At 43.1% G+C, this 14,430-nt stretch overlaps 1 long non-coding RNA gene across 2 annotated transcripts in view; it reads left to right on the forward strand.

Moving 5' to 3' along the window:
- The window catches only part of LOC147442307 (uncharacterized), an 89,497-nt gene that overhangs the window by 14,052 nt on the left and 61,015 nt on the right, over positions 1-14,430 (forward strand). Inside the window, exon 3 of one of the 2 annotated variants that reach the window (XR_015190289.1) lies at positions 3,794-4,217. The exons of the other annotated variant lie outside the window; for it this stretch is intronic. This is a non-coding gene — a long non-coding RNA (uncharacterized LOC147442307). Of the gene's footprint in view, positions 1-3,793; positions 4,218-14,430 lie in introns of those variants that run through there. 2 annotated transcript variants of the gene reach the window in all.

Raw genomic sequence — 14,430 nt, forward strand, 5'->3', positions numbered from 1 at the left:
CAAAAAGTTTTTTGGGCACATTTTCTTGAATATAGGTTGCTAGTAGTGCTTTGGAGAAGGAAGAATACTACATCAAAACGTTTGGCACAAACTTTGAAATTTGGAAGCAGCATATGTAAGATGTGTTGATTGATAAGGGATTGATAGCACCAATGCCTAAGAGAAAAGAGAATGCATACACAGATGATTAGTAGGAAGACTTGAATGAGCGTGTAATGGTAGCCATTCACATGTTCCTTGGTAAATCCATTTACTTGACTATAATGGATAAGACCAATGCCAAAGATTTATGGGATGCTTTATGTGCACCATGTGATGGAAAAAGTGCCTCAAACAAAGTTTTTCTTATGATTCAATAAACTCATGTGCATGAACATGAAATAAGGTAGCAACATTATCTCTCATTTGAATGAGCTCAAAAATGTCTTTCTACAACTTACTTCCAAAGGTCTTAACTTTGATGATGATATGAAATCCATATTCTTGATATTTCCGTTGCCATTATCATGGGATACGTTCAATACAACCATAAGTAACTTTGAGCCTAAGGGAAATCTTGTTCTCAATGATGTTACTAGTGTGTTTCTCAATGAGGAGATTAGACATCAATCTATTGATGCGAGTGGTTATGGTGATGCGTATATGGCTAGTGGCAGCCGTGACAAGACAAGGCAACATGGTCATAGTTATGATTGTTATCAAGATCACAAGAAAAATTATAGAAAGAGTCATGGAAGGGACATGAGGAATGTTGAATGTTATCACTGCCATAAAAAGAGACATGTAAAGAAGGATTGTCGTGTATTACATTGCAAAAAAGGCAAAGAAACGGTAAATTCTGACACACCTACAAAATTTATGAAGATAGAAGAACTGACTGTGGTTGAGTCTCCTGCTATTGAGAATGTTTCTAATCTAACAAAGACAACAAATATATTAATATGAATCTAAGGTTCGAGTCCTGATGCATTGCTAGCTCTTGACGAGTGTTATGCCCAGAATTGGATAGTGGACTTAGGTGCTAGTTTTCATGTTGATAGCCTTTTTTTGGCTAACCACCAGAATTTCCATAGTGAGCTACCTCACCCTATCAAAATCACTCAAATAGTGGGGATATCCTCACCCTTTCACTGTACATAGGCGTGTGTGACTTAGGGGACTTTCCCAATATCTCTTTAAAGAAACCCTCAACTAGCTAGTCACTTGGCTAGATGAACCAAAACACAAAAAAATAAAAAATAAAAGAATATTATGGCCCATTTGTATGTAGATATATCATTTTATGAAGGTTCTATATATAGAGGGTTTTATTATAATTATTTTGATATTTATTTAAATAATTTTATTTAGGTGTGCATTATTTGCCTAATGCTATTATGTACACTAACTCAACATTACTACATTTTTTTTAACGAGTGTGCATACTATTTATTATATAAAAAGAAACATTTTCATGCAATCCTCTCTAAATCTTGGTGTGAACCCACTCTAAGAAAAAATCACAAAAAATATCTTTCACATAGTCATCCATTTTACTAAATTACCATTTTGCATTTTTTCCTACTTCTTGTAAATATTCCTACATCAATAAAAACAAATGAGGTTCCCTCATTTGATTCTCTATATTATTATATATATATTTTTTATTTAATATCTATATACACTTGACACAATTCGAGATTCCATGAACTGTTGATAGACTAATGTGTATTTTTCCATCGTATCTATATATCATTATAATGAATAATCCACATCCATGCATGTTTTCGAATCCCTAAGAATCTATTAGGTATTTCTCTCATGCAAGGAGGGGCTCACTCTTGGAGAATTATGAAAATTCAACAAAATGGGGGCCATTGAAGACTTTCGTAATGAGAAAAAATAGGCGTTTTGGTGGGATTTTTGGCATCCACCTATACTCCAAGTTTGAAGAAGTGATCAAATGACCAAATGTAGCCCACAAGCTGAATAATCACGTCAAATTGTTTCATAGTTTATGGAGCTACCAATGGTGAGATATGAATTTTTTGGTGGACTCCAGTCTGGCCACTTTTCCTCACAAGTCACTCTAGTCTTCTCTCACCTTCCTTAACACTAGAATTGTAACAGGACACTTTTATGTCCTTGGACACTTTTGTGTCCTTTTAAGTGACCATTTTGCTTGAATTATTTGAAGAGTATGAAAATGAATTTCTAGGTGCTATGTATCCACAAAGTTGCCTTATGAGCTGAAAAAAACTTAGCATTTTTTTGGGAGTATCGATCTCACCATTAACCTTACTCGTTCACAACAGTTTTGAACCTAAACTGTGTGAAAAAACGGGTCCTATTTTTGGTTTTTTTTCAATTTTTGGCAACTATACCACTCTAAACTTCATGTTTGTGACGTTTAGATGGCTAGAGGTTAGGCCTTCATAGTTCTCAACATGTTTTGATGCTTGTAGGGAGAGCTAAGTGCTAAAATTGAAAGTTATGACCAATTTACAAGAATTGCATAATCCTGTTTTTTGGCCAAAATTAGCACTTTTATTATTTTTTTGGTGGCTTTCTTGATATCCAAATTCAATTTTGATTGTGTAAGTGTAATGTATAACATAAATTTAATCTTCCTTGAGTTTTGGGGGACCTAATATGCTATATAGCATAGTATATGATGATGGTTGAGTTTTTTGATTGCTGAAGAATACGATACATTTTAGAGTAGCAAGTATAACTTTCTCAATATTGCTAGTTTCTTAGGCCAATTGTGTGTATTTTTTAGGTAGTAACCATATCTAATAATAGACTACAAACTTGGCTAGATATTCAGTAGTTTCTATGGGTTTCTAGAGGTCATAATGCTAAACCCAGTTTTTTCATGTTTGCTGTATTTAGCACTTTATCATTGCCCCCAAGGTTCCAATTGTAAGAGATCCATTATCCTTTTGACATGCTCCATGGCTCCTTTTGGATCCAAAGGTCCAAAGGGAACTAAGAAAACATGTATATAGTATCTGTATTGAGCATGACTATAGAAACTTTGATGAGAGGTCCGCAGAATGGCAAAAATACAACTTTTTTGTACCTATTTTTTTTGCCCAAAAAAAACTTAGCGAGGTAAAAGCAACCATATGTTTTGGTCACCAACCCATTGATGTTAACGGGGCATTTTATCTTATGTCCTACAAAAATCCCCACTCTTATTTATATGCAATCAACTGTAAGAAATTGCTGTTTTGGGCAAAATGCACTGGTCCATCAACTTTGGAGGCTTGTAGTGACCAAGGGATGAGAAAAATTACAATTTTCTCATTTTTTCCATATGTAGTAGTTATTGAACTATAAGCTCATGAAAGGATTTTTCAAAATGAGTGGATCTACTATGGTTTTGGAATTTTTTCCCAAAACCCTGAAAGGACACTTTTATGTCCTGTTAGGTTACCATTCTAGTGTTAACAATTTCACAAACACACACACTCATTCCTCTCTATCCCTCACTCAAACCTGCACTTTCCATGGGTTCTCTCACCGTCTTTACCATTAACCTCCCCTCCCACCTCCATTATCTCTCATATAAATTCTACATGTATATACACCATCCCCATGCCTCTCTCTCTCTCTCTCTCTCTCTCTCTCTCTCTCTCTCTCTCTCTCTCTCTCTCTCTCTCTCTATGACCTCTAAATCAAAATTCTTTGTTATCTCTTCTTTATATACGTAAAATTCAGTATGTAAAACCATGATTAAACCTCTGCAAAATAAGGTATTCTTATCAATCATTATTCTCACTTTCATCATGGCGTTCAACCTTTGCAGTGACGATGTAGGAAATGGTGAAGAAGAAGAGGATCAACAGTCATTTTTGAGAATCTACACAAAAGTGAGTCCAATCTCTTCAAAGCTTCACCATGAAAGGATTCCCTCACATAATTCTCCTATCTTCCTTCAACCATTTAACGCATTCTATCCATTGTAAATAAAAGGCACCTCACCTCAAGACATGTACATCGTAAAAACTCTCTCTCTCTCTCTCTCTCTCTCTCTCTCTCCCCCCTTAAAACTCTACTTTCACCTTATCTACCATCAATAATGCACTCTCTTGAGCCCACATCCATGACTCAAGTAGACAAAGAAGGCCCTCAGTCTCGGCGGGTTCACTATGTGTAAAACTACCATATCACGTGCGTTCAAGACATGTTTCTAAAACCCCTTATCTGTGAATTTTGTAAAGAATATAATGTACCCTTTTCTTTTAAAATCTGTAAATTTTTTTCACATCTGAAAGAAGAATGACCTTCTGTATATATATTTCTGTAAGTTTCAAGAACTTTAAATACCCTTCTGTTGAACTCACGTGATAGGTTACATTTTTATAAGGTGACCTACCCAGGCCCTCTGTGTTTTGATATTAAAAAAAGATCATAATCTTGATCTGTTAGCTTGTAAAATAGGCTTACAAATAACCTCAATGAGGGGTATCAAACCTATAAATAGGACCCTCTCCTTCTTCTAAACTAGCCCTAAGCTCTTAACTTGGATCTCTAATCTCCAATATCTCACAAAGCACCCCAACACTCTATACGCGAGGAGATATTTAGGTGTAGTCATCACCTTGTGAGCTTCAAACTTGGTGTGAGAGAAGCTTTGATGCTACACGTTGAAAAGTGAGAGAGTGTGAGTCCTGTATCTCAAATCACTATTGTGCATGCTATTTTACTATCAACAATTGACATTTTGGTGCTTTGAAGGCGTGCTTGGCTTCAAATTCTTCATCCTTCCACTTGTCTAAAGTTCGTTGGAAAATGTGAGGTGACTTATCTTTTAAGTTCTATCATTTGAGCTTATTTGATAAATTTATTAGTGTGTTTTTATTTCCAAGTGGTTGCTCGTTGTAAGAGGGTATGGTGGTGAGAGGTGTTGCTCAACCCTAAGACATTGTGTGTGTGATGGTAATGGGTAGATTTCACTAAGCTTTGGTTTAGTCTTGTGCAAGCTACGTGATAGTATTGTAACAAACAATGTGCACTTGGGAGTCACAAACAAGGTATCGCAAAAGTTCCATTTCTCTCTCTCTTTCCCTTTACTATAGCTCTCACTTGCTCCATTTGGTGTGTGTCTCAATGTGAGATTGTTTGTGTGTGTTTTGTGGAACCTCTTCTTGGTCGTGAAAAAATATATCTTGCATCCTAGTTTGCATCCCATAACTAGGTGGTGTCCCTTCACTTGTTTGGTTGTGGGTTTGCTGTTGCCTTTTCTTACTTGTGGTTGCACCAGCCCCAGTTGAGCAGCATAAGATCCCTGAGGGATGTTTAGAGGTTGACTCTCTTGTTGCCGGCCTTGGACTACCTCAATTTTGGTGTCCCCACTGAGGAGGTGTTGGTTTGTTTTGTTGTTTCATATCATGTGAATGCTTGTCTTTTAGCATAATCAAGTAGATTGCATAAATCACAAAAACTTGTACGACCCTTTTTCTCCCATTGCAAGGCAAAGGTGCATACTATTGCTAGCAATAAATTACAATTTCAAGGACTAATGTAGAATTTTGGGCCCTCTCAAGTTGACTGAAATAAACGCTTCAATAAATATTCTTATTTTGCCTCTCATTAGGTACGAACTTAGTTTGGAAGTATATATTTTTTTTTTGTTTTAAGCATTAGATCATGTATACACCATGGATAATGGCCCAAGACTAGAGGTTTTTCCCTTCTATTTCACTCCACACATTGTAGAAAGATCCATTTTCAACAACATATGGTGTTCATGTTTGGTACTCAAAGAGTAGGATAACTTCGGTGTCATATTGCCTCTTGTTGATTATCATAGATCATTTGATGTGCATATTTTTATTTTGTTGTAGAATAGAGTGCAATTTAGAAAACAATATTGTGTAAATCTTTTTAAGAAAGAAAAAAAAAAGAAATGTGTTTCACTTTGAAATTGATTCAATGAAAGCCCAATGCCAAATGTTAGGATATCCTCTCTTTTTTGGAGATCTTGGCAAGGATGCTGAGTTATTTTATCAAAACTCAAATTGGCTTGTCGCATAAAAAGGGTGATAAGAGATTAGGAATGCCTAGAAATGTTTGAGGTAGTCTTGAGGAAAGATACTAGTACTTGGTTTTCCTCTCTGTCTGAGGAAATTAGAGGAATCTTTAGAGAGGTTTTGGATCACTCAAGAAATATTTTTTTAGACTCCAAAACACTCAAAAAGTAGGGCAAAATATTATTTTGTACAAGCACAAAGACCTAGATGACTACTACATCTACAAGCAGGAGTTTCTACATCTTTGGGCTATATGAGTAAGAGACATTTCCAAGGCTTCGATGATGATGTAGAATTTCTAAAGACGAAGAGATTTATAGAGGGCTTATTCCCACAATAAAGGTAAAAGTAGAGGTGGGTACACCTACTATCTTTGATGCCACTAGAATTAGGGCTACCTTGAAGTACAAAAAATCAAGGTGCATTCAGGGAGGGATTCTAGTAGAAGGTCCTTGTCCTAAGGAGACAACACAAGAATCAACATCTAAACAAATTCCCAAGGTAACAACCAAGGTAATTGAAAAGTTGAACAAATCTTTGAGCAACTTGTCAATCCACCTTGCACAAGTTGTAGGTCCAAAGAGACAAACAAAGATAGCTGAGGAACGAGAGCCACGACCCAAGCGAGTGCTAAAATGTTGGACTTGTGGGGAATTCGGCCATGGGATGTATTATTCTCCTTGGCCCCATGGGGAGCTATGGAGACCTAACTTGAATTATCTAATGATGAATGAAAGTGAAAAAACTAGTCAACAACCAATGCTTCTGCAAAGACCAAATGGAGAAAAACCACCTCCACGAGGAATGGAAGGAGTTCCACCTTTGCCAGATCCAAATGTGTATGTGGTAGAGGTCAAAAATTTAAATGAGGTTCACATGAAAGCAAATGGCATTAAGCGTGGCTGTGGAAAAGGCAAGGAGAAAGAAGGAGTCACATCACATGGACGAGGCCTAAAAAAGTAGACCAGAGAATCCAAGAGGACTCGATGTCGTATCAACTTCCAAGAATTCCCTCTTGGACATGGTATGGCTCCATACAACCTATTGGAAGACATGATAGGTAAGGATCCTGATATCTCATTGCCCCAGCTTCTTGGATTGTGTTCACAAGTTAGGAGAGAGCTAACAAAGGCGGTTAGAACTAGGAGAAAGATAAAAGAGAATGTGCTTTTTGTGAATATTTCACAAGCTCTAATGAATGAGGATATTACACTTGTACTAGATTTCTATATCAAAGAAAAACTGGTTACTAGTGGATGGACGTGCACAAATTTGCAGCATGACATAAGGATTCATGCAAAAACTATGCATGTACGTCTGAGGATTGATTGAATGGGCGTCCACCTGGCCGGACACGTTGGTGCAGCTAAAGTTGGTCGAAGATAGCAGGTGGTCAATGCCAGGAAAAGGGAGCAATCGAGTGTAGTGCAGAAGGCTAGGGCAGGTGCCAAGGCCCTAGGCAGCCCAAGGATAGCGGAGGTGTATGTTCAAAGTGGTTTTTTCAGGCCAAAGGTGTGCTGCAAAGAGCCAAGCATAGTTGGTGGAATTCTGTACCCGGGGTGTGGGCTTTATGTGCTAGAGTGTGGTCTTCAGTGTGCTTTCCAAGCCGATCCAGACGGCTCGTCAAACGGAGCCTCGGTGCTCAAGATATTGCAGTTTAAAGAAAGAGTATGTAGCAGATCCCCGACGGATAAGGCAGCTGGGGATAGGTGGCCCGGGCTGATGTTAGTGTACATGTTTGTAGCACTCGAGTTGTGGACCATGCCTGTCTTTTCGGCTGGCAAATCGGAGCTCTGGATAGTAAGATATGGTCAGTTGAAGATTTTTCGGGGGCCGGGTCTGAGCCCACTTGGCCGCACTAGGAAATGTGCCATCTAGCGTCTTTTGAGTCTCGTCAAGGTTCTCAGTGGAAGTATGAGTCATGTGGAGCTAGCACGAGTTGACGGCACGTCAATCGGATGCTTAGTTGGCAAGAAACCGCAAGACGCAGTTGGGAGCATTTGGGCAGTGGACAATTGCAGGTAATTTTTAAGTCTTTTATGGCCTTGGATAGCGAGCTCCGGGAAATCGGAATTCAGTGAATTTGGCCCGGCCAAGGACCGACAAAGGGGGGATAGGGCACCAATTTACGAGTCGGTGATTGGATCACCTGGTGCCAATCGGCAAACAAGACAAGAAGGGGAGGAAAGTTGATTTTACCAAGGGAGTTTTTTTAAAAACAAATATATATATTTTGAGGGCCTTGGAGGCTATCACAAGGGGGAGCCACTACATTCTGCCATGTGGCATTGCACTGAACCCATATGCGGAAACGGGTCCGGACTTGGCGCCCTATATGTGCTGGGGCATGCTCATTGTACTTGTATCACAAGGTTGAGAGGGAGCTTGGAGCTCCGTGCGGTGTGTACTATGGCGGAAAGCGCCCGTGGCGCTACGCAGGCGGAGACGCCGGTGGTGTTGGAGTCAGTTGGCGGAGAGGGGCGGCGGCCCAAGTGGTGTGTCCGCGGCGGGGAAGTGTGTACGGTGATCGCCGATGATGACGTGGCAGCCCCAGTGGGGGGGATGGTCCCGCGCCCCAGATTTTGGAAGGAGAGCCTAGGGGGCAATAGCAACGTCGCTATTGCCTCCCCCCCTCAAGTAAGAGACGAGTCCCGCGGCATAGAGAGTGAGAGGGAAGGTCCGGGCAAACCACAGCGGGCAAAGCCAAGCAAGGCCAAGTGGCCGGACAAAGAAGGACAAACCAAGGTGAAAAGCCAAGCCAAATGCAAGGACAAAAAGAGCCGGACAAGTGGAGTTAAATTGAGTAGTGCAAGGCTAAGCTCAAAGAGGGTGAAAATTGAAGGATAAAAATAAAAAATAAAAAATTCCAAGGGCAATAGCGACATCTCTAATGCCCCCCCCCCCCCCCCCCCCCCTCCCCAAGTGCAAAAGAGAGGAAGAGAGCAGATGAAAAATGCGGTGCCCCCTTCCCAAGAGATACCAAAAAAAGGTGCCACATGGACCAATTAGAGGGCAATTTCCCAAATTGAACCCCCCACCCTATAAAAGTCAAAAAATGATCAAATTAGGGGGTTCTTCTTAGTTTTTTCTTGGCTTGTGGAGCCCGTTTGAAGCCTGCAAAGTGGAGCTTTTGGACATAGGAGTGTGCCTGTCAAAGCCCTTTGTATTTTTCTTGTGTAAATGGCCATGGTGATGGCTGTGTGAGTTTGAAAAGGTGTTTTGTGGAGTGCAATCGAGTCGTTGTTGCCTCTCTTGCTGTGGTTTACCCTTCCCCCCTTCTCTTTCTCCTGCTTTCATGGTTCTCTTCGGTGCCGGCTGTGTGGAAGTGTGTGCCCCCCCCAGACCGATGGTGTTTTGAGTGAGAGAGTGAGATTGAGTTGGTGTGAGTGTGTGTAAGGGTGGAGACAGGCCATGGCAACAGGTGTGCGTCGTGTGGTGGTTTGGTGAAGTGTGTGAGCAGCGGCAATTGAGCGGGCGGTGGTCTGCCAGAGTGAGTTGTGTGTTCGAAGGTGTTTTCGTAGAGGATAGGGGTGTTGTGAATGCCCTGAGCTATAGAGAGGCCCTTGTGTTTGTGTTGGGTGTGTTCCCCCATTCCCCCTCTCCATGTTCTGGTGCCCCCACGGAGGAATATGCTGATGCTCCTAGTTGAAGTCGAAACAATGATTTTTGTGATGCCAAAGGTGCGGCCTTTGAAGAGCAGGTGCTTCTAGTGATGGCTTGGTGGGATTTCCCATTTTCATTGGGGTTGAAGATGCGAAAACTTGGCTTCGAGACTATGGATTGTTCGTAGTGGAAAGCGGTTTATCGAGAGAAGATGGTGTGGTACAAGTGTTCCCGCTCCTGGTTCGTGGTAAAGCAAAGCTATGGTTGGATAGCCTTGGTGATGAAGAAAAAGCAGATTGTGAAGCCCTCGAGGCGGCTTTTCGAAGCAGATTTGTTGTGGATGCGCAGCTAGATGAAGTAAAGCGAAAGATAGACAGTTTGAAGCAAAGCTTGGAGGGAGATTTTCAAGCGTTCGAGTGGGAATTCGAAGCTCTTTGGGGGAAGTTAATCAAGGTAACTGCTGCAGAAAATGCCACTTTTTTGAAATTGTGTAAATTCATGGATTTCCTGCATGAGGAAGTTCGAGATAAGGTGGAGTTAGATGGACCAACGTGTATGAAGAAGCGGTAGCTCTAGTGAGAGGGCGAACCAAAAGATTTTAAAGAAGCGCGAGGCTAGGTGGTGTTTGTGAGGTGTAGTGAGGCCGAGGCAGTTTGATGCGGTGGTAGCCAAGCCGCAGGTGGTGCAAAGAGGAGTCCAAGTGCAAGAAGAACCAAGAGTTCTTTGGCTGCAAAGAGACAAAAGTGTTCCTATGAAGAAGATGCTGGCTAAAGCAGTTCCAGAGGTGGAGGAAGTGCAGGTGGTTCTAGAGTGGGCAAAGGAAGTGCTGCCAAGCTCAAATGCGACTGTTGGAGCTCCATTGGAGTGTGGTAAAGAGCAAAGAGTGCGGCTTGCAGACGAGGTTGAAGTAGTGAAGCTAGAGGAGATTCTTGAGCTTGAAACCGAAGAGGAAACTATGCAGGTGACAGTAGCTCTATGGACGCAGATACGATTTGGGAGACCGAATCATCCCAATCTAGGTATGATGAGTTCCACCTCTTGCATGTGAGTGGAGAGGTAGTGAATATGTGCAAGAAGCAGCATGCACTGCAAGCCGAGGTGCTTAGTGAAGACTGAATGGAGAAGCCTAGGACTACGAGTGATGATGTGCAGGTAAATCTGGTATGTGGTGCCATGTTAATGGCCATGTTGATGAAGGTAGCAATAGAGTATGCCGTGGTGGTGCAACAGGTGCAAAGTTTTGCCAAAAGAATTAGAGCAGTTGTACCTATGGAAGAGGACGAAGAGGATGTGGTAAAGATCGAGCTTCTCTCTTCCTTGGCAGAGATTGATGATGCAACGGTAGAAGAGCAGGTTATTGCAGTCGACAAAGCAGGTGGTGCTTATTGACCTTGAAGGGCTAGTTGACGAGGAGGAGCTTGACGATGCTGGAATTGAGTTCATGGAATGTGAGAAGGGCAGTACGCAGTCAAAGAAGGAGGTGCTTCCTATGCAGTCAATTCCCTCTATGACAGGTGATGCGAATTCAAAGGTGGTGTCCAAGATTTGTAAGGAGGTCTGTGAGTGGTGGTTGAAGGGAATGCTAATCAAAGCAGCTGTGCAGTATGCTGTTGAGCAGGTATAGGATCTGCTAGATGAGGATCTAGGTTTACATGGATGGGAGGGCGGGTCAGATGTGTTAGGTCTTTTTGATGCGAGTGATGGTACACACAGGTCTTTGGATGGTGAGCATGAAGGTGCTCTATTTGGTGTTCTTGGGAGTGCTTTGTTGCGAGTGGGCAGTTTTCCAAGGAGTGCCTGGAGTGGTAGAAGCATGTGGATGGTAGTTTGGATATACAGTTGGGTATGTGCCTTGGTGTGGCAATATGCAAGGTTGTTGTAGGTGGATGGAGAAGACCAAAGCAAGGTGTTCGACCCAGGAAGATTATTACAAGTAAAGCATGGGGTTGGGTAGCCCGCATGAGCAAAGAAAGCGGGTAGCAGAGGCCAGTTTTTGTACATATGGTGGCTGTTTTGTGGTGTACAGAGATTTTGTTTTGGTGTGCAGTGCAATAAGGCCATGTGTGGTTGAACATAAATGTTCAACAAGGGGGCTGGGCAATGATGGTGCACATAAAGGTGGTCGAAGCTAGCAAGTGGTCAATGCCAGGCAAAGCGAGCAATCGAGTGCAGTCCAGAAGGCTAGGGCAGGTGCCAAGGCCCTACGCAGCCCAAGGATAGAGGAGGTGTATGTTCAAAGTGGTTTTTTCAAGCCAAAGGTGTGCTGCAAAGAGCCAAGCATGGTTGGTGGACTTCTGTACACGAGGTGTGGGATTTATGTTCTAGAGTGTGGTCTTCAGTGTGCTTTCCAAGCCAGTCCAGATGGCTCCTCAAATGGAGCCTCGGTGCTCAAGATATTGCAGTTTAAAGAAAGAGTATGTAGCAGATCCCCGACAAAAAGGGCAGCTAGGGACAGGTGGCCCGGGCTGATGTCAGTGTATATGTGTGTAGCGCTCGAGTTGTGGGGCATGCATTTTTTTTCGGATTGCAAATCGGAGCTCTGGATAGTAAAATATGGTTAATTGAAGATTTTTCGGGAGCCGGGTCTGAGCCCACTTGGCCGCACTGGGAAATGTGCCATCTGGCGTCTTTTGAGTCTCGTCAAGGTTATCAATGGAAGTATGAGTCATGTGGAGCTAGCACAAGTTGACGACGCATCAATCGGATGCTTAGCTGGCAAGATAAGGCAAGACGCAGTTGAGAGCATTTGGGTAGTGGACAATTGCAGGTAAGTTTTTAAGTTTTTTATGGCCTTGGATAGCGAACTCCACGAAATCGGAATGCAGTGAAGTTGGCCCGGCCAGGAGCCGGCAAAGGGGGGACTCGGCACCAATTTACGACTCGGTGATTGGATCACCTGGTGCCAATCGGCAGACAAGGAAAGTTGATTTTACCAAGGGAGTTTTTTTAAAAAAAATATATATATATTGAGGGCCTTGGAGGCAATCACAAGGGGCAGCCACTACGTGTTGTCCCGTGGCATTGCAGTGAACCCATATGCGGAAAAGGGTCCAGACTTGGCGCCCTATATGGGCTGGGGAGTGCTATTCTATATGTATCACAAGGTTGAGAGGGAGCTTGGAGCTCCGTGCGGTGTGGGCTATGGCGGAAAGCGCCTATGGCGCTGCGCAGGCGGAGACGCCGGTGGTTTTGGCGTCAGTTGGCGAAGAGGGGCGGTGGCCCAGGTGGCGCGCCCGTGGCGGGGAAGTGTGTACGGTGATCGGCGGTCATGATGTGGCAGCCCCTGTGGGGGGGATGGTCCCGCGCACTGAATTTTTGAAGGAGAGCCTAGGGGGCAATAGCGACATCGCTATTGCCTCCCCCCCTCAGGTAAGAGATGAGTCCCGCGGCATAGAGAGTGAGAGGGAAGGCCGGGCAAACCACAGCGGGCAAAGCCAAGCAAGGCCAAGTGGCCGGACAAAGGCAGACAAACCAAGGTGCAAAGCCAAGCCAAATGCAAGGCCAAAAGAGGACAAAAAGAGCCGGACAAGTGGAGTTAAATTGAGTAGTGCAAGGCTAAGCTCAAAGAGGGTGAAAATTGAAGGATAAAAATAAAAAATAAAAAATGCCAAGGGAAATAGTGACATCGCTAATGCCCCCCCCCCCCCCCCCCCCAAGTGCAAAAGAGAGGAAGAGAGCAGATAAAAAATGCGGTGCCCCCTTCCCAAGAGATACCAAAAAAAGGTGCCACATGGACCAAATAGAGGGCAATTTCCCAAATTGAACCCCCCACCCTATAAAAGTCAAAAAATGATCAAATTAGGGGGTTCTTCTTAGTTTTTTCTTGGCTTGTGAAGCCCCTTTGAAGCCTGCAAAGTGGAGCTTTTGGACAGAGGAGTGTGCCTGTCAAAGCCCTTTGTATTTTTCATGTGTAAATGGCCATGGTGATTGCAGTGTGAGTTTGAAAAGGTGTTTTGTGGAGTGCAATCGAGTCGTTGTTGCCTCTCTTGCTGTGGTTTCCCCTTCCCCCCTTCTCTTTCTCCTGCTTTCATGGTTCTCTCTGATGCCGACTGTGTGAAAGTGTGTGGCCCCCCGGACTGATGGTGTTTTGAGTGAGATAGTGAGATTGAGTTGGTGTGACTGTGTGTAAGGGTGGAGACAAGCCATGGCAACAGGTGTGCGTTGTGTGGTGGTTTGGTGAAGTGTGTGAGCAGTGGCAATTGAGAAGGCGGTGGTCTGCCAGTGTGAGTTGTGTGTTCGAAGGTGTTTTCCTAGAGGATAAGGGTGCTGTGAATGCCCTGAGCTATAGAGAGGCCCTTGTGTTTGTGTTGGGTGTGTTCCCCCATTCCCCCTCTCCATCTTCTGGTGCCCCCACGGAGGAGTATGCTGATGCTCGTAGTTGAAGTCGAAACAGTGATTTTTGTGATGCCAAAGGTGCGACCTTTGAACAGCAGGTGCTGCTAGTGATGGCTTGGGTGGGATTTTCCATTTTCATTGGGGTTGAAGATGCAGAAACTTGGCTTCAAGACTATGGATTGTTCGTATTGGAAAGCGGTTTATCGAGAGAAGATGGTGCGGTACAAGTGTTCCCGCTCCTGGTTCGTGGTAAAGCAAAGCTATGGTTCGATAGCCTTGGCGATGAAGAAAAAGAATATTGTGAAGCCCTGGAGGCGGCTTTTAGAAGCAGATTTGTTGCGGATGCGCAGCTAGATGAAGTAAAGCGAAAGATAGACAGTTTGAAGCAAAGCTTGGAGGGAGATTTTCAAGCATTCGAGTGGGAATTCGAAGCTCTTTGGGGGAAGTTAATCAAGGTAACTGTTGCAGAAAA

This window comes from Adiantum capillus-veneris, chromosome 14 (assembly GCF_014529385.1).
Source record: "Adiantum capillus-veneris isolate H3 chromosome 14, ASM1452938v2, whole genome shotgun sequence".
Lineage (NCBI taxonomy): Eukaryota > Viridiplantae > Streptophyta > Polypodiopsida > Polypodiales > Pteridaceae > Adiantum > Adiantum capillus-veneris.